At 39.1% G+C, this 20,483-nt stretch overlaps 1 protein-coding gene across 1 annotated transcript in view; it reads left to right on the top strand.

Annotated features, from left to right (window-relative positions):
- Window positions 1-20,483, top strand: part of glceb (glucuronic acid epimerase b) — a 51,555-nt gene that overhangs the window by 9,634 nt on the left and 21,438 nt on the right. Inside the window, 1 exon segment of the mRNA XM_034115993.1 lies at window positions 15,448-15,553. The gene's annotated coding sequence lies outside the window, so the exon portion shown is untranslated.

The following is a 20,483-nucleotide window of genomic DNA, read 5'->3' as shown; positions in this document are numbered from 1 at the left end:
CTTTATAAACGGCTTGGCTTCAGTCAATAGACCTTCATTGTTTTGAAGTTACTTCTTTCTGAGGACTCAAAAGTTCACAGCCCAACAAGCACTTCATAATGGTTGCTTTGTTAGTTTCTCCAGCTTTCATTCTGTGTTATAGTTTGGCAGTGCGTTGAGGGGTTGGATGAGTCCAGGTTCTCTGTGGGACACTGCTGTTGTAAACCCTTGCACTGTGACCCACAAAGTACAGCCAACCTGCTTCAAAGGCAACACGCAGACAGCTTATGTCTGCATACTTTGGAGCCATAACCCTCCCCCAGGCACGTTCCTCTATACCCCTCCTCTGTACTAAATACCAACCAGCCGCCTACAACAAAAGAATGGCCTTGGTTGCCCCTCAGTCACTCAGACAACAGCCATGGACATACGCTCCCATCTCATTGTTCTCCATACTTTTTGGCTTTCAGTGATCAAGTCTTACAGAAAAATGGTGTCTAACACTGATTTTGTATCGTGGATGTAGCCAGGATTAAGAGCTGATAAGTCCAAACAGGCTTCCCAAGGAGTTGTAACACTCTACGGGGAACACGGCTCTCTGGTTGGCTGGCTCATGATCATGTGTGGAGGGCTTGTTCCTTTGCCTCCTGTCCTTTCTGTCACAGTGTCACTACCAGAACCTATTAATAATACAATTTAAACTCATTTTAATCATATAACCTTTCAAAACCCAGTTCAAAAGTGCTTTACAATAAAGACACGAAGAGAAAAAAAGGCCGAAAACTAAACGCATGATACCCAGAGAGGAGAACAAAGTAAAATGTCCTAAACAACATTCATTTTATTTTTTTAATAATGTGGTTAGTTATTTAAAAGATGAGATAACGTTTCACCCAAAGTGTCATGCCCCATTCGTACACATCACACATTTAAGCTAATAATGTAGTGCTGTTCTTCTCAGCAACAACCATATATAGCGGCAGTCTGACTTGCAATAGTCTATTCAATGGCAGGGAATAGAGATGCCTCTGTGTTGAATCTTAGCTTATGTTCTTTGCTACGAAAGTTCATAAGACTTATTTGTTATACTGACAAGCCTCTCACTCACGATAGACTTCCTGTGTTTTTGCTTGTTTGTCAATTCCCCTCCATAATGGAATTGAGTGTTAAAAACACTTAACTTTGCCGTCTACTCTGCTGCAGCGGCGAGCAGCAACGAGCCTCGCAACGAGCCTCGCAACGAGCCTCGCAACGAGCCTCGCAACGAGCCTCGCAACGAGCCTCGCAACGAGCCTCGCAACGTCCCGACCAATCAGACCACACTGGGCTCACAGGGAGGGGGGGGCAGGAGCTCCAACAAGCCGTTTAGGGCAGAGAGTGAATACCTGGTGAATACACATACTATACAGAGATGCTGTATGAGAAACCAATGCGATTTTGGAAAATTGCACAATTTAAATCTATTCTAGTATACCTCAACAATGGAAATATGATCAGTAGAAATGGCCATGACATGGGACCTTTAACTTTGCCGTCTACTCTGCCCTTGGTTGTTGGCGTTTCTGACAATAGACCTTTTGTTGGGTTTTGTTTTTCTGCTTTTCTTTATGCATTTAAAAAAACATGTCTGTATTTTAATTCATGGCCATTGTGACTATGAGTCATACTGACAGTGGACTCACCACCTCTGTTGTAGAGATGTGCGAAACATGGACTCCGGCAAAAACAGCGTCTCTCGAAAGGTTGCTTCAGTTTTACATAACGCTGAAACTCATCTTTTGGTCAGACCAAAAGTAAACACAAAAAGAACCCCCCGGTTTAGTTAACTATATAGAGATTCACTTCAAAGACGAGCCAAACCGAAAATACCTGAGTAAAATGCAGTCAGTTCTAAAGATAAAATTGTACTGGCACTACAGTATGTTTCTTTAAAAATCTTCCGGTAGCTCGCGTTGACCCATTTAGAAAGTTCACCACTTCAAAATAGACCCACATCCATGTTTGGCTCTGAATAAATACATTATAGTTTTATTAAGTCTACTTTCCTTAACCTTCGTTCAGTATGAATTTATTGCATGTCATTTCAAAGCCATATTAAAATTGGTACAACAATATATATAACCAGGAACAAAAACTCGAAAAAAGATGGAAAAAGCACAAAGACGTAAAGCAAGAAGACCATACATACAAATATTTCATTAATATTGAGACAATTTATCATAGAGCTGGAACGAGTGAGATAATCGATCGGCAGGAGATTAAACTGCAGCAGTTGTGATACTCATTTCTCAAGAACAAGTGCCAAACCGGCTTCTCCTATCTGAAGATTTGCAGCTGTGCTTTGTCTTGTATGATAGTTAACAGAATATATTAACACTTTTGACTGTTTCTCAAAAAAGCAAGTATTAGGATGCTTTCTTTCACATCTCTTTGTCATTTGATAAACACAATGATTGATCGAGAACATAATTGTTAGTTCCAACCCTACTTCATCACAGCTCAATAACCCCCATCTGTCACACGAACATTAAAGTTGGAAACAGTAAAAGCTCCAAACGACACTGACTTCTGCATAATGTAGGAACACATGCACATCTGAGCAGTTGACTGTGATGTTGTCGCAGCTTCGTTGAGGACAGTCACAGTGATGCTCCCATGCTAAAAAAAAGTGTGTGCTGCTATACTGTGATTTGTTTTATTTATTTATGTTTTTTCGTAAAAGCAGGAAGGTAGTTGGCAAGAAAAAGAATTGAAGCCTACAAATGACGTTATATTTCCATCCAGTTTGACGATTGAAGCGATCAGTGCATGAAACTTGTGTAGTGAAATGTCCCTGGGCTGCCATTTCACTTCACTCTCATAAGAGCCATCCACTCTTACTACCCAATATAGAAAGATGTCTTAGTTAATTGTTTTAATAGCCATCTCTACAACTCAACATACTCAAATACTGCAAAACTGAGCCACTCTGAAAGACCACTTATCTTTCCTGAACAAAATTAGCCTTCCACCACCCTCCTTCGCTTTGCCTCAGTGACATTCAGACTTGATTAGGCTTGCAAATGAAGTTTTCCTTCTTTTAAGGTAGGAGGTGCGACCTTGGCCCCAGAGACCGGTTATGTCTTTATTGGATTGGCTGGACATATTAAGCTAGGATTTCCCAGCAGAGTTTGGCTGCAGCCAACAAACCTGCGTCATCAGCACTTGTTTCAGCTGTTCTTCATAGCTTTTTTGTAGCCTCTAATAACTTGAGATAAATATTAACTCCTTACGGTCAAAAAATCCCCTATTTGTTAGTTGATTAAAACTACCTAATCTGTTAGCCACTTCACTCAATACAGCTTACTGACTAATGTCAATGTAACAAAGCTATCCTTTTAAGTTATTCTTTACACCTGAGCTTGCAGTAGTATGTAATTCATAGACTGAGAAATGTTATATTTTAAGTAAGGCTCCAAAAACATTTCATGGTTATCCAACATTTTGAGTTATACAGAGTCTTATTAATGTGATCAAGGAGTAAGCCATTACATGATTTACCAGCAGACATTTCGAACTGTCATCAGTTTCATATTTTAGGGTCTATCATCTTGTCGGATAAATTATGATGTTGAGCTAAAATCACTGCCTGGATATCTTTTTGCCCTGAAATTAAGCCTACCCAGTATTTGACTTCCCTTTGAACTGAATAGAAAAAATATCCTGAATCTGTTAGAATTGTGTATATTAATATATAAAAGCACTAGTACTAATTGCAGTTTTTGACAATGTCCTAAAACACCGATCGAATCTTATCTGGTTAATTATCTGATTTCTGGAAAGTTTCTTAAGGGTATTTATTGACTTTTTCCGATCATAGATTAGCTAACTTATCTTCCGTTTCTGTATTCTCTCCTACAAAAGCACAGGACTTATTTTGTAATTTCCGAACAGAAGCCTCTTTGCTAATGAGCTATACTGCTCAAACTGGCAGGACAACGGGGATTTAAGTTGGAGCTAACTGGTTGAATTCAGACAACTTTATTTAAGCTTTACAATGACATTTACAGCACAATGGCTCAGTGGTTAGCTCTGTTGCCTCACAGCCAGACAGCTAGAACCTGCTGGTCTTTGTGTATAGAGGTAACCTTTCCCCCCCGGTTTTCAGTGGTTGCTTCTGTTTCCTCCCACAGTAGAAGACATGTAGGTAGGGTGAAATGGAAACTCTCTATTGCCTATAGATGCCCCTCGCAAGCATCACACATTCAATAAGAGATGAAAGCGTTATTCTACTTGGAAGGCTCATCAAAGTCCCAGATGAATGATGTAAATCAGTGCTGGATGTGCGTGGTAGAGGAGATGTAAAATGTCCTTTTGTTATCACATTTTTGAGTAGGCTTTAGTTGATCAGTCAAACCAAAAGAGATTGCCTTCAAAAGAGTTGAAGGTATAACATGTCTTTTACATCATACTGGAAGGCTGGGAATGATTTTAGAATGTGTCTTTTGATGGGTCAGAGCACATTTTAAAGCCCTTCTCCTTCAAATTAGTGATTGATGGAAATATTCAACCCAAGATTCAGTCACTTTTTAAGTATTGGCCAATCCACAAGTAGAAGCCACAAGTATACATATACTGGAGTGTTGAACTAGGAGACTAAAGCTGTTAACGATCATTTATATTTACATGTTAATTTAATCATTCCTCTTTCACTTCTTTTCTATCAGCCTTCTCATGAATCCCACTGAAGTCTTTAACCCTTGGGAATGTGGACTGCAGTAAAGGGAGTGTTGCTGTCTCTGTAGAGCTCCACATATGAAGAAGTGCATCTGAATAAATAGTCTTTGCTGTACCATCAAAGCACATGTCTCCTCTGCTCTGCTTCCCCACCGCCCGCACCCCCTGTATACCCCATCCCATGCCTGAGCAGCACATTTGCCATTCAGCTCAGCTCTGACAGCCTGTGTAGGAAATGACAAATTTGATGGACCATGGCTATCTCAATGTCATATCTTCAACCTGCTTTATCCATCTAATGTAAAAAGGACACTGATAATTCAACCAAGGGAAGAGCCTTGTTTTTCTGGGATGATATAATGGAAAGATATGATGCATATAGATGGGGTTTTATAGATAACGATTTCTATAGATAAAGAAAAAAAGTAATCAGGCACAATGGTCACTTAATAGATTTCAAGCTGTGGTTTGTTGTTTAGGGCTTTGTTTAATGGACCTTTGGACTCGCTTCTTTTGCTTTAGCATCATTACCTTCTACAGAGGAAGGTTTGTGTCGTCAGGTAGTGAATGAGATCATTAATGTTCAGAACTGCAGTAAAGACGAGCATGCTGCACAACTCTGTAGGTCTCTAGCTTCTCCATATGTAATACACATTCAATATTTTACTCTGTAGGAGTAGAGATTTTTTGATACTCATGAATCATTATTCATTTGCATAATAACTGACAGTTGTGGTGTTGCAACACTGTACATTTTGCATCTATAAAATACAATGCATTGCATTGTGGCGTGAGTATTAGATGGTTATGCAATGTGCACAATCTTTTCAATCCATTTAAGGAATTTTAAAGGGCACACAGCATTAAAATAACCCTTCACAATTAAGCCAATCAAATAGCGGAGTGTAAATGTAGTGCACTTTCGCTTACTTTATTCGCTACACTAAAAGTGGTGTTATACTGTACGTCATTATAAGAGGTGTTTGTCTAATTATTTATCCCCCCTATTTACTTAATTGAGGTTGGCAGAATATGATAAAACATCTCACAATTGAATGCAATCCATTACAACACAACTAATGGCATCAATGCTAAAACGTATACCTAAACAGACTGCGGCAAAATGTATTAATTATATTTCATTAGTTTGCACAGGAGGAGTATAAGATAACAGGGACAAATTTCAGTCACAGCCTAAAATGTGTTTTCCATGTTGCCTTCACGAATGTAAAATAACAGTACACAATAAAAAGTGCTGTCCTTCTTAACCTGAAATTATGTTGTAAACAAGTCTTCCGGATGTCTTAATGGCCACCAGGCAGGAAAACAGGGAAGTGCCACGCCTCTGCCGAAATCTATGCACAGAAAACATGCATACCCCATTTTGAACACATTAACTAGTTTTCTATTAAAAACCCAGCATGTGCTTGTGTGTATCTCGCACACTCTTCTTTTAATGTGTTCCCACTGTTCTGAAGGGCGAGCCAACGGGGACATGATGGGAGAGAATAAGATCCTTTTACCTTAATTAGCACTGCATGGTTTAGTTATGAACACTATAAACTAAATCATTGATTACCTTTTTATGTTTGAATGAGATATCAGTGTTCATAATAGAATAAGGGAACATTTGATGTTTTATTGATAATGTTAAATAATAATTTGGGTGCTAGAAAAAGCCATATTCATGTGCTATAATTAGTGTATTGGCAGAAGTATTGATGTGCCACCACGTAATTACGGTTGTGTCATATGGCTAAAAAAATCGGACAAAAGGTAATATATGTTTTTATTTTTGTTGAGTTTTAGTCGTGAACCTAACTTCAACAGGTTTACCTGGCCCTTTATCTATAATGGCCACAAAATGAATGTGTATGATTACATTACAGCTAACTAATCACACACAGAGAGAGAAAGAAACTACTTCAGACTCTTCTGAAATGTTTCCATTGGACATTTGGACCGTGGCAGAAGTGTTAAAGCCAAGCCACATGGACGTTCTTGGTTACAAACTGAGTAACATGCTGATAGACTTGTGAAAAGTGTCAAAGACTTGACATGGCCTTGTTTTACAATCTGTAAAACTAGAAAGAGATTTCCGAATCACCAAGTATAATAGCTTTAATGCCCTTACCATATTCCTGTGATCATAAAGACATTTGACTGAAGGATATACTGAAAGGAGAGGAAATGGTCTAAGAGCTACAGAGACAGCTGTAGGACATTTATACAAGAGCAATTACAGGGTAGAGAGAAAATATAAGATGGACAGAACACTGCCGCCCTGACTGGAGTAATAATTTGCTTAGAAAGGCCACTTAAAGGTAACTCTGTGGATTACAGCAAACACAAGGTCAGCTAGAAAAGCCTTTTACCGCTCTCAATGCCAGACAACCTGGATTTCTGGTAAAATCTTCACTTTGTTGAACAAAGGTGCTTTACATATTATTTCTCAAAACAGACCTTGTTTGTCTTGACTATCACTACTCTGCATCACAAAGCTTTGGGTTTTCTTTCCCAAATTAAATATGCAAGTCTATGTTTTTCTATTCTATTAAAACCTCAAGGGCAACACCCTATTTTCGTGATAATGAAGGGAGGCTAAATGTTATCTCTTTGCAAATTGATGGTTAATTTTCCCACTGTGCCATTATTTAATCAACATGTTTGGCTTGGAGTCACACCAAGCTAAAAGCACAGTGTGTGTTCCTTGAATCTTTCATCAGGAACTTGCTGTTCCTGTAATTATTCCTGCAAAGACCGCTGGTGAGCCCATAATTACATTAGGAACCTGACCTTAGATTCCTCTGGAGAGAATCAGATGAGACGCTTCCTCTCCCACACTGAAATCATAACAAAGATGCCTCTGCCTGCCTCTGCCCCCTCCTCTTCTTCATAAAGCCCACGTCACACTGTCCCGAAATTGACACCAGATGGACACACGGTAAAGGAAATGTTCAAATTCGGCTCTGATCGTAACATCGGGCCATTCGTGAGGGCATCTTAAGCCATCGTATGACTTAGGCTCCGGCAGCAACTTCGTGAGCGGTGGCAAACAATTTGCCGAAAGACCTTGCGAAGGTTCATTTTCGTGTTGAATTTGTGTGTCCATTTTGCCCTTCGTAAGGCCATCCGTGAGGGCATCTTGTCAAATCGTGTCATCTTCGTCTGATCATCGGTGCCATCGGGCATTTTTCGCCTCACGAAGACAATACGAAGGAAACAAGAAGCTGCCCGATTGTCTTAGGAAGGCAACACGACTACGTGAAACCCTCGCAATGCCGTCGTGTAGCCATCGTATTATAGTACGATGACATCGAGATGGGACCACGGTGTCGGCGAAGACAGCCGAATTTGAGTAGCTCAAGCATTTCCCATGTGTCATGTAACGTGGACATATAAAAGGCCAGCCTCAGAGCATCTTCCTCAGTCAGTCCTGAGCAACTCTCCAGAGCAGAGGCGTGTGTAACTCCCAAAGCTTCAATCACAATTAATCACAATTCAGTTCCTGCAGAATGGCATACTTTGATGATGAGACAAACAGGAAAAAGAAGGCAGCAGCATTGCTTCTTTTGATGCACCTCAGAGAACATGATGAGCAACTCTTACAGGCCCAGCACCTCCTCTTACAGGTAAAAATGGTCTTATTTCACTTTGTCATTTCTTGCTATTTGTGACCTGCTCTATCGAAATCAGTAGCAGTGATGATACCTGTATTAAGCAGGTGAAACAGGAGCATGATGACACGGTGTGCTATGTTTCCTTGCAGATCGCTTCTCTGGTTGTTTTATTGCACAACAAAATCGTGTAAACATAGGTTTTATACCATCGGGAGGTCACGTGACGCCTTTGTGACCTAGTTCGAATGCATCGTACTCTCAATACGATGTCGTGTAGCCATCGTGTGTCCTGCGGGTATAAACTACTATAAAAATTCACATCTTCGTGTTGCCTTCGTGTGTGGTTCGGGTGCCATCGTGTGGCCTTCTGTAGGCATCGTACTTGCTTTGGCTGTTGACCAAGTTCGGGGCCATCTTCGTGCGAAATTCACAATTCCATATTCATGTGTCAATTTCGGGACAGTGTGACGCCAGCCTAAGGAAACCGTATCTAGACATTCCCACACCTCTCATTTCTGCCCCCTCACTCCCAGCAGAGGATAGACCCAGAACATTTCAGTACATTTGGGTTTCATATCTACAGACTTTTTTTTTTTCGAGTAAGGAAGCTGTGGTGCCAGGCATGTCATTTACTTATTAATGCTCTAAATGTGCTCTGCATTTGGACATTTCTGGAAGTGAGACAACCACATTACTTGAGTGTGTCTGTTATGAGAAATGACCTGAAACATTATGGTGTCCCACTTTCCTCATTTTTCTATTTATGTCTCTCCCGTGCAGTCTTCTCAGTCAGATAGTCTTGACATTTTAAGAGTGAGTCGCTCTCATTGAGGCATTATGATATATGCATATGCGGAATTGTGAGAGGAACCTGATCCTCCCCCCTCTCTCAGAAGCACTTTGTTCCCCTATCTTTATTTCTTCATTCTGTCATATCTGCTAGAGATTGAGAGATATATACCATCAAAGCCTTTTTTGAAGCTTCCCACTCTCTTGCAAAATCCTTTTGATTTCCGACACCATGAGCTGCTTAATATTCCAAACTAGTCGGTGGCCTTTTCAGAGAACTAACAAGGTTCTGAAGATGCAAGTCTTGTCTTCATGTGAAAGGCAGCTGGGGCACAGCCCTCTGCTTTTTCGGAGCTCACACACCGAGGTGTCTGTGCTGCCGACAAGTTCACAGTTGTTCTCAGATACACAGAGGCCGGCTGGAGATGTTCTCATGTCAGGTGTCTCTGTACTTGTTCTACACGAGCGGCCATCTTCTGGAGTCTCAAAGACAAAATATATTTTCTTGGACATTTTTTGGTTGGGGGAGTTGGGAAGTGACAGTTTGTTTTGGTTTACTTGGGTTCAAACAGACCTGATTCATTTAAAGAGATTAAAGATGTCATCAATTACATGATGAACTGGAAATTAATTAGCAGCTATTTTGGTATTTCATTAATTGTTTTAGATTTTCTCACATTCACTGGTTCTTGTTTCCCAAATTAAAGATTTGCTGCTTTTTTCTGTGTTCAAGTGAATGCTTAACTGAATGCTTTTGGTTTTTGCAGTCCCTGTCGGACAAAACATGCAAACTCATCCTTGTAAAATACTGCTTGGTTTACCCTATTTTCTTGAACTCATTAGACAAAACAAATTGATTTGTGATGAACAAAAATAAGTTCCATCCATACACCATTTAACCAAATTATGATTTTTAACTCTAGGCTTGCAGCAACATGAAACATCTGGGGTAAATTAAGTCTCATGTGAACGGAAGGTTGGTGGATATAAGTTTACAACTTTTCTTTTGCATAGTTAATGAGATAATAAATAATTCCTGCGCCTTAACCGGTTTAGTGCTGATGCTAAGGGTTGTTGTGTGTGTATGTTTATTTTCTGCTTCTGTGACTTATTGCTGGAATCCGATGGTAAAGTCTTTCCATTGCCAGCCCCTGCCTCCAAGCATGAAAGCAGAGTTCACTACAGAGAGCACCGAGTCTTGACAGACACCAAGGGTATTTACTCAGCTTCCAAAAACTTTTAAACTCTGCTTTACTTTCATCTTGCCTCCCACTCCAAGTCATATTTTTTCATCAGTTTTTTTTTTCCCGTGAAGAGTCGTATTGCTAAGCAGGAGTGGCTCTTGGAGACGCTTCATTTTTCAAGTCCCTGTGTTTGGTACTGCGTTAGCGCCCTGCCTCCGCCTGCTTCCCCAGAGCCTGTTAGTGCTTGTTGCCTCACCCTTTAAGTCTGTCACTCTGAACTGATATTACCATGATCTATTGCCTGAGTGCAAAACGCAGCTTTAAGTGTATGTTTACCTTAAGAGTAACTAACTTATGAAGCTACGGGTGTTGTGTGGAAGTTTTTTATAGTGATTTCACAAATGGAAAAATTGTTTCTGCATGGGAAAGAAGAGAGCAAACAGTGAGTGAACAGCTGCACCCAATCTGGGCGTGAGATGCTGCAAAACATTTTCACAGGCACAAAAAGGGAGCGACACAGCCCCTTAAATATATGCAAAGCACCACCAAATAACTTCAGAATCGACTGTCTACATCCCTGAACACTTGTGACAACCACAACGCATCTCCCAGCATGTGATGCAGACCCACTGAAACCCTCTTTGTTCTCTAAATCCAGTGTGAAAATTACCCTAATGTGTTCAGAGTTGGGAGAGGTTGGCAGTAGGCCCGGTGCTTTGGGAGAATATGCTTAGCATTGGGGACTATCTTTGGGCCCCCAGGTTTGTAACTTTTGTAAGGGGATGAAGTGAAGATTTTGGCTTTGTATTGATTTTTGTTCTTGCAAACTTCTTTGATAAAATTACCCCAGATTGTCTCCTTTTTATTGCTTTTGACTAATCTTTATGAACCTGTTGAGTAGTAATTTAAATGTCCTTTTCCAAAGGTGTATGTTTTATGTTACCTCAGGTCAAAAATGCATAACATCAATTGGCCTGAAAAGAGACACTTTTATCACAGATTATATCTTTTAAATGCATCTTTTTGTTTCTTTATTTTAACCTAAACATACACAACAGAATATACCGCACACAATCTTTTTGACAATTCTTGATGTATGAAAGAACATCACTTGGCAAAAGAGCAGGCATCATTTATCCAGCAGCTGCCTTAGCACTGGCTTGTAATAAAACTGCAGAAATAAGTTGATTAATTAATTAAGAAAAAAAACCTGCAGATTAATTTATAAAAAAGTTGTAGGTTGCAGCCCTAAACTCTAAACTGTGCCACTGGTTTGTGTGTGTATGTGAACAGGCAGAGTTGATGAAATGTGAGATAAGAAGTGATCACATTTAATCAGTTCGCTCCGGCTCTGCAAGCAGAAATCTCGATTGATTGAGCTCTCCACTTTGCAGACGTAGACTTCTTGGAAATGGCTTTGGGCATCAGATGGTCAACGATTGCTGGCACCATGGTGGCATCAGTGGTGCGATCGTTCAGTGTTTGGCCAGCCATTGAGTCCCTTGAGAAAATGTACGTATAATGAATGCCCAACAGATGGGTCTCCATCTCTCTTTTTACCCCAACTACAAGTCTTGATAGATGGCTGCTTGTGTCAGGATGGCAGCAAATGAGGAGCAACTAGAATAATTAATGACCTAATATCATTCACAGTCAAGCTGCCATAAAAGAGATATCCTCAGCCTAATGTTCAAAATGTATTCACAGGAGAGAGCCATAAAGTTGATGTTCATGATTCATATGCGAGTTGTCAGCCCTTTGCTTAAGAAAGGTCGATTGAATGGGAGAGTTTGTAAAGGCTATGAAAATGGTGTCAGCGCAGTGTTAAGCTCGGAGAGCCACATGCTAAGCCACCTTGAAGAGGAGCTGGAGTGTTTCTTTCAACACCCTTGATAACACACCCTTAAGAGATTAAGTCTATAATTCATACTTGGCCCTGGTTCAACTTCAACTTTGTAAATTAGATGTCTTTCATAATGTTTGCGAATATGTTTTTTTTGTTGCCATAGTTATTCTTAACAGTAGTTTACACCTCTGAAACAGAAGGAGCTTATTCCTTGTAGAATATGTAAGTAATGTTGGACCTTTCTATTTTAGATAGATAGATAGATATATACATACTTTATTGATCCCAATTTGGGAAATGATTGTGTTACAGAAGAAGCATCAGTGTGTTCAGACATTAAATTAAAACACCATCATTCGTGATGATAAGGAACATGAAGTCCTAACCAAAATATTTTTTTTTACATATTGTCAATATTATACATATGTCATAACAAAAATACAATAAACAGGCAAATTAAAAATCTAATTTTAAGAGTCATTTTTACTCAAAAATATCTTGCTATATGCAGGTTTTTGTTCCAGGTTATTGGTGAGCAGAGTTGCTAATCAATCACCTGCTGCAGACAGATGCTGATGCATTGCGTCTCATTATGAATGTAGTTACAAGATGTCTAAACAGTCACCTCACTCATTAAATACATGGCCTTTGCGGTGTGATGTATCACCACTGCATCACACAGAGCTGTCAGTGTATTAGGTTTAACTTGGCTAAAACTAATGAAGTCTAATGCATCAATTCTGCAATAAGTCTTACCTCGATGAACAATATAATATTCTGCTCTGAAGCTGCTCTTTTACCTGAATCATCATTTAGGAGGCTGTTTGTGATGTTGTATTTCATTATACTTATAATGCTTTCTAATAGTAACAGCGCCACAAACTACATATCCCAAAATGATCATAAAGTTAAATCAGCACTTCTTTTAAACCTTTTCAGTCAAAACTTTACAAAGGTAAGATGTTTTGCAGGTCTCTTCAATGCATTGTACCTGAAAACGGAATGCTTTTTTTTTTTAAATGTTGTTGCTTCAAACATATCAGAATCAGAATCCCTTTATTCGTCCCACAGAGGGGAAATGTGCATTTGTTACAGCAAGAAAAGAGCCAAAGATAGCGTAATATTAACCAAGAAGCATGCATAAAAAAAATATGAAAGATACAATTGTCTTTTTGGAAATTACAACATAAAAAATTATATATGCATACTCTCAGATAAATAAGTGTATCTCTGTTGCATTCGAAGAGAAGTGAAGAGATATTCTTAATTAAGAACCATAATGGTACATTCACAGACTCAGCTACAGGGACTATGAAGTGTTTAGTAGACCGCAGATAGCCCTGCCTGTGTGAGGGTCCGTTGGTTTTACACAGATGATCATTATTTTGAATGGCCCAACATAACAGCATGCATAAAATAATATGTTATTCTTGACTTCTTGATTGTGGTCTCGGTATAAGTGCATGCCTTTTCAAGTGCTCAACTTCGATGTTTCTTAAGCCTACACCTTTGGACAGAGGAGATATCGAGAATGAAATGTCGCCTAGAAAATGCAAAGATAGCAGGAGCGGTGCAGGATAAGCCCCAGGAATAATGAGCTGCTCTGGGCTGATGTTTACTCTCATTTTCTACTTCTCCCCATCTGCCTGCAGCACACCTGCCTGAGAGCAGCATCAGTACGCCCATACAGGAGCCGGGGAATATTGATTAAGACTGCTGACATTTCTACTTCTTTTCACTCCGTCTGGGTACAACATGTGCTGTTTTAGAGATGAGGGCAGGTTACATGAACACAGAGCATAATTACATCAGTAAAATATTTAATTTATCTTGTTTTTCAGAGCTTCTACAGTACAAATCGTATATGCGTAATGTATCTACAGGGTTAAAATATATATTATCTTAAATCATTTGCTTATTTTGCAACAGGTGGAGCACAGAAAATCTGATAAGAGACCAAAAGACTGGAAAGCTTTTTGCTCATTCTGTAGATACTTATATGTGGCACACAAGCTGTTGCGTGTTGATGGCGTGTAGATGGAGTTTTTGTCCAACTAGGCACCAGTACTCAGTTTTATTTTACTGTCACCAGTATGCATTATTTTATAACATGTTTTGTCCATTCCTTCCTGCCCTTTTCTTCACATTCTCTCTACCTACAGTACTTCCTCTTAAAGCCTTGTAAAACTGAAGGGGTCCATGCACTCACAGAAGGGGCCCAGCTGGTTCTATTTCTACAATATCTAATTTTAGTGCTTTGTCAATACGCACATTTCATAAAAAAATCTATATTCTCTATTTGATGTGGCGATTTAGCACTTTCTTTACTTTAATAGCCTGTTTCAACAGGGGCTAGAAATATATTGGTGAGATTAATTGCAGAGTAAAGTGTCCGTGTCACTCTCAGCGCATTTGCACTGATTGATCGGTTGTACATTAATGATCCTGCTGTCAGAAATTCTATACATTTATCGCGGCTGCAATTACAATTATCAATTTGTTTCCTCATCTCATTTACAGAGCATCAATGTCACAGAGTCTATGGATTGCTGTTTAAGGTTATAATCAGCTACAGTGGGAAATCATTGCAATTTTTTCTTTTCAGATGTCTTTTTTCCCTTTGAATAATCTGTGTTGAAAATCTGTGTGTGCAGGAGAAATCAATCATAATTAACCTCCGGAAACATTGAGTGTGGTAAAGGTTTCCATGTGACGGATATTCAGCCTTATAAGAAGATGATCAGATTACTGTTGATTTGATTATCCTGTATTATTGTCTAATTCTTTAAATTGAATGAGTATCATAAACATGCAAAAGACCAGCAACACTGTTTCTAATTTTCTGCTACTTAAAAGGTTCAAACAAAACAATCTGAGAAGGAAAAAATACGAATGTATTGAACTGCTCCTAACTCATAGACAAACAACTTGACACGAGCGGGAACAAGAAGACATTTTAATTTAGGAAAAAACACTAAAAAGGGAATCAATGGTCCAGGGGCGCAAGCCAGAACTTCAGTCTTGTTTAATGACAAATGATAATACTTGAGTAATCTTATCAACTTCAATACAAGTTTAAGAGATCATTTATAGATGAATACGAAGGGAAAAGATGCTAAAATGTTAAATACAATATCTTTAAATGTGTAGGTTTATATTAAGGCAAATATGCAGTATCTTTTAAATCACATGCCTACACTAAGATTGTCTGTTGTCCATGCAAACAACAGATTTGTATTGATGTTCATGTACCTTTTTTATAAACCTTTAAGCCACGATAATTGAATTACTCTTTCTCCTCTGTCCCCTTTAGGTGCTGAGCAAACGGCCAGCTAAAAGTACGAGCTGTGGAAAGACTCGGAGGTGAATGACGACAGAATGTCAAGCCAGTTGACTGTTTCTTTGTGAATGGATTAGAGGTCAGTGTAAATCTCATTACAGAATAAATAACAAAGTGTATCAAAAGCACAACCTCTTCTGCATGCCAATTTGTCTCTGTTAAATCTTACATTTTCTGCATGCTCTAATGTCTACCGTGGAAAATGGCCCAGTCTAGCTTGCACGATGAAATGATAAGCGTTGATGTTACAAGTCCCCCAAAGCCCTGCATTCCTCCTCTCGTCATCACTGAATCATCTTTGGTAGAACGAGGAGAGATGGACCTCTTTGAACTAACGGGGTTCATTATCTTATACAACACGGGTAAATGTGTGTGTGCATGAAGGGGCACACACCCCCATACAGCACTGTTATATTATCTGGATAATAACACACCACTATCGTGGCTGATATTTTAAACAGCTGTGTCACGGGGTCAGTGTGTTTTTAATCATCTGAAATCATCAACAACCAGAGTGTGACATAGTGTTCAACTTTCTGGGTATCATATACTCATTACTTACATATGGCACAATTTATTTTACAATCTGTTTAACAGTCATGCTTTAAAAATGTACATAAATGCAACATGGATTGCAAACATCCCCCTTTAAAATGATTCGGTCAGTTATTTGCTTGCTCATTAAATCCATTTCACATAATATTGAGTGATCTGATTCTCACTAAAGAAAGAAATAGCAGAGATATTTAGTGCATAAACACAGTAATTAGAATGGAGGGATAATTAAACCTCAAATGAACTGTTGTACGGTGTCATTTCCTCCCTGCTGGAGATTATTCTGTCTGTATTCCAGTTGCAGTACTTTTATACCATGTGCCACTAACTTCTACTAAAGCAGGATTGCTTCTAAGCTTTTTACCATCCTTTGCCAATCCCTGTTTCTTAGATCCACATTAGTTTCCTGGTGTTTGTAGGACAAGCAGCTGGCACGGCTGCCTCTAAAACGATTCAGAAAGGTCTTGTTTATATGTCTCTCTTGTCTCCTCTCCATTTGATTAGGAGTTTGCTTAATCCCTCAGTAGGCCTCAGTTATAAGCTCTTTGGTAATGACCTGCTTAATCCTCCTACTAGAGATAAAACGCACAGGCGCATTCACTTCAAAAGCAGTTTACTCACTTCTCGTCTGCCTCTAAAAAAAGCCCTATTATCGAGCAGTGATGCAACTGTACTTCTGTTGTGTTGGTTTCGTAATCTGAGCATCTGCCTGTCCTTAAGGTGACGGAGAAAGGCAGGTGGACATAACCGATTATAGACCAAGCTCAAAATCACTGCATTGTGAACACATTTGCCTTTGTCACTCAAAAACAAAATGTTGGTTAGTCATATAAAGTCCCTTTTTAAACAACTTTTAAAAGTGAGAAGTGACTACTCTTTGTCCTCAATGTTATTGTAAACTGAATATTTTTAGGTTTGCGGCTGGTCTGCAACAAGTCATGTGAAGGCGTCACATTGACCTTTAAGAAAAAGCAAGTGCCAAAATAAGTCATTGAATAATTGAGAAGATACTTTCCAAATGACTTTGTTATGAGAACAAGTGATAGTTGCAGTATTGGTGTCATTCGTTTTGGAGACTTTTAGGATCATTTTAGCAACACTATTTTAAAAACGAGTCCCAAATAAATACATCGAAATAAAAACAGTCTTAAGTTAATTCATAGAAAAATAGTATTTCCAACCAACCATACAAGCTGTGTTCACATGCCTGCACACAAATATAGTAATCAATTGATCTCACTATTGATAATACTATATTCAAGTTTGTGATTTGCATTGAAGTGACTGGTAAATTAAAGTTTGATGATAAAGCAAAATTGCATCTTTAGAAGATGCAAAACACGACACAATTGTGTATCACGATGTACTTTATCACAATCTGATTATTTTAAAGGACAATAAATAATTCAGTCCTAATTATGAACGTTCAAAAAAATTATAGCAACTCTACGTGCATAAATGGCTGTGGCATAAAGATGAAAGCTGTTTTTCCTCCTGTCAGTTGTTGCTTTGAATTCACCCTGAAGAGCTGAACGGTATCATACTCAGAACCACAACAGAAAAACACACACACACACACACACAAACAGAATCCCATCTCCACAGGAGCTAACATGGCTCACAGCTTCAGCATAAGCGGATAATTTAGAGGCAGTCTCAAACCTCTACCTTACTTCACCCGTGGAGAGGAGCAGTGAAAATGTCAGGAGTTTAGTTAGGGCTACAACACCTGCATCTCTCTCATACACCGGGCTTCTGCTCCAATAGCTCCCCAAGGGTGGCTCACGAGCACTCAGCTTTTATTGCTGTGATGACTGCTCATGATTTTCACGCCAGAGGACAGCAGGATATAAAAAACAACTCCATTCACCCATCCCTCCGCTCGCTGCAGCTGCAGCTTCCACATGCTGTAAAGACGAACATTCGGCACTGTAGACCAGGATAGAGATTAGCAGCTGGTTTGACTTGAAGTGCGTTTAACAAGGTCACAATGCTGTTGTAGACATTTCAAATCACAAGTCTCTCTTCAAAACATCTTTTCCCATCACTGTAAAACAATCGTAGTATTTAGTGCCTGCTTGAGTTTTTTCCCAGCCTTGTACCTGGGGCTTTGGGGGATAAAGACATACAAATATTTGCAAGTGTTGTCTGTGTCAGGGAGAATTAATACGCATATATTTAAGCCAGTGGATCACATACTGCATTTTAAAAAGCTACATTCAGGGCACCCAGAGGTTTCTCATATAGTCCATCGCAGATCAAAGGCAACTGCTCACAATCAAAGTCCAAAGCCTTTGCCGATCTGCAGAAGCAGCAGAAAAGACCTCGGGAATTCTGTTTTTCAGTAAAGCTGACGTTCTTTCACGGAGCTTCTGCATAGCGCATAACTGTCAGCAGTATTATGTAGAACTTGTCAGCTAGAGACCATTAAGCTTTTACAGAATTTCATTGAATTTGCAAGCCGTCTGTAATTGTTAGCTTTCTACACAATTTGTATGTAGCTTTTAGTAGTATGAAACACAAAGACAGTGCCCTAAACATTATTTTTTTACACGAGAACTGCAAGTTATAAGTATTGTCATCATTGATTCATCTGGTGCTTCATTTCTCAAATGCTTAATCATTTAGTCCATAAAATATATTAATGATCACAGGTCTGATCAACAGTATAATGCTAAATGAGGCCACATGGGTTAGGGTTTCTGCCCTTCCCTCCTATCTTTATGTTAACAAAAACATAGCCACACAAACTCTGTGAAAGTGTGGCATGCCTGTAAATAAGTCAATTGAAGAACAGTTTAAAAAACACATTCCAGGATTGTTTTAAAATGTCAAAATATTTATTATAACTTCCCTTTAAATAGCAGCTCAGTGAACGCCAGGTCGTTCATCTTATGCTTATTCTGGAATTGGAAGAAATCATCTAGCCCGAGCTTCCCTAACATTATTCCTGCTCATAATGAGGGAGGAGAAAATCACACGATGTAGTCACATCTCCACATTTTATGTCACAAAAGTTGAATACGAGTATCTGGATGCAAAAAAAGTACTTGATATATTTAATTAAAAAATCTCACGCCAAAGCTTTTTTGAAATGTGTTTTTCTGCCGTGTATGGTTTGATCATTCAGGTTTTCACAAAGAATATGCCAGCATGGAAAAATCTAAATCCTCAACATGTCCCTGTTATTTCAGACACTTTTCAATTTCCTGAGGCGGGACACTGGGAGCACGTAAACTGAAAAGCTGCTTTTGTTTTCAGTGCCTTTTTCCTTAATCTGTCAACCATGGAAGACTGTTATTCCCCAACACGATTGTCCTTCACCTTCTGTCCAGTTGCTTCTGTGTCTTTTATATTTTATATGTCAGTGGAGTCTTCTTTCCAGATCAAAACAACATTTTTACCAGAGGGATTATATCTGCAACACCTGCTGAGTCGAGCTGATAACAAGTGGATTACACAAATCCATATCTCATAAACAAGTCCTCATACCTTAAAGATAAAAAAAAGATACATGAGTCTGGTTCAAAGCCTTTTTCTGATCTTTCATCTCTGTATAGATCATCTAAAAAAACATACTTAAAGGTTGTGGTTAAGGTAGGAAAGGATTTACTTTCTGAAATAATATAAATAAAGTGGGTGATGGTAGGTAACTGTATGATTACATTTCGACACGTTGTGTTCTCCACTATCCACTGACCTCTTCCCAACAGTTTCTGTGTTCATGTAACACAACACACACATCCTCTGTGTGCTACAGCTCATTCAACAACTGAAAAGGTTGCTTGTCAGGAAAACCAAACACAAGTAATCATAAACTTTCAACAAACAACCGGTGCTGTTGTTTTTCTGGGGAGAACAGACTCCAATAGATGTAAATGAATTTGGGTCAAAATGCATCAGAGACAAGGCAGCCACTGTATGAGCAACTAGCTAAATGCCACTTGTTTGTCTCGCAATTAACTCATGCGTTCGCAGATGTGATTTCCAAACTTCCTCATTTGTGGAAACACATTATAGAGGACATTAATAATAGTGTTAAATGTCATTGTTTTTGTCAACCAATTTAACAGCACATACAACAACATTTTACAATGTTATATGTTGGATAAAATAGGAGGTTGTTGGCTCTTCTGCTTAACGAGGGATTCAGACCAATAACAGCGCTGCATTAAAACGCAGGGGGCTGTGTTGGTGGGGGGTTGGCTTTCCAAGGACCAGGAATCCAGTTGGGTGAAACGATTAATGCTTTTAAAGGTTTATCAGATGCCAAAACCTTTCCTATGCAGTTAAGGATTTTACAACTCTGTTAAGTCTTGATGGCAGCAACTATTATATCTTTCGTCGCTCTAATCACAAGCTAAACTTGAAGGGCACTCGAATAACGTAAACCTCCGCCAAGTCCATTTCCATAAGTGAATAATAATGTGTGTATCCACCCATTGATTTGGATA

Source organism: Trematomus bernacchii, unplaced genomic scaffold (assembly GCF_902827165.1).
Source record: "Trematomus bernacchii unplaced genomic scaffold, fTreBer1.1, whole genome shotgun sequence".
NCBI lineage: Eukaryota > Metazoa > Chordata > Actinopteri > Perciformes > Nototheniidae > Trematomus > Trematomus bernacchii.
This window is presented reverse-complemented; position numbering and strand designations above follow the sequence as displayed.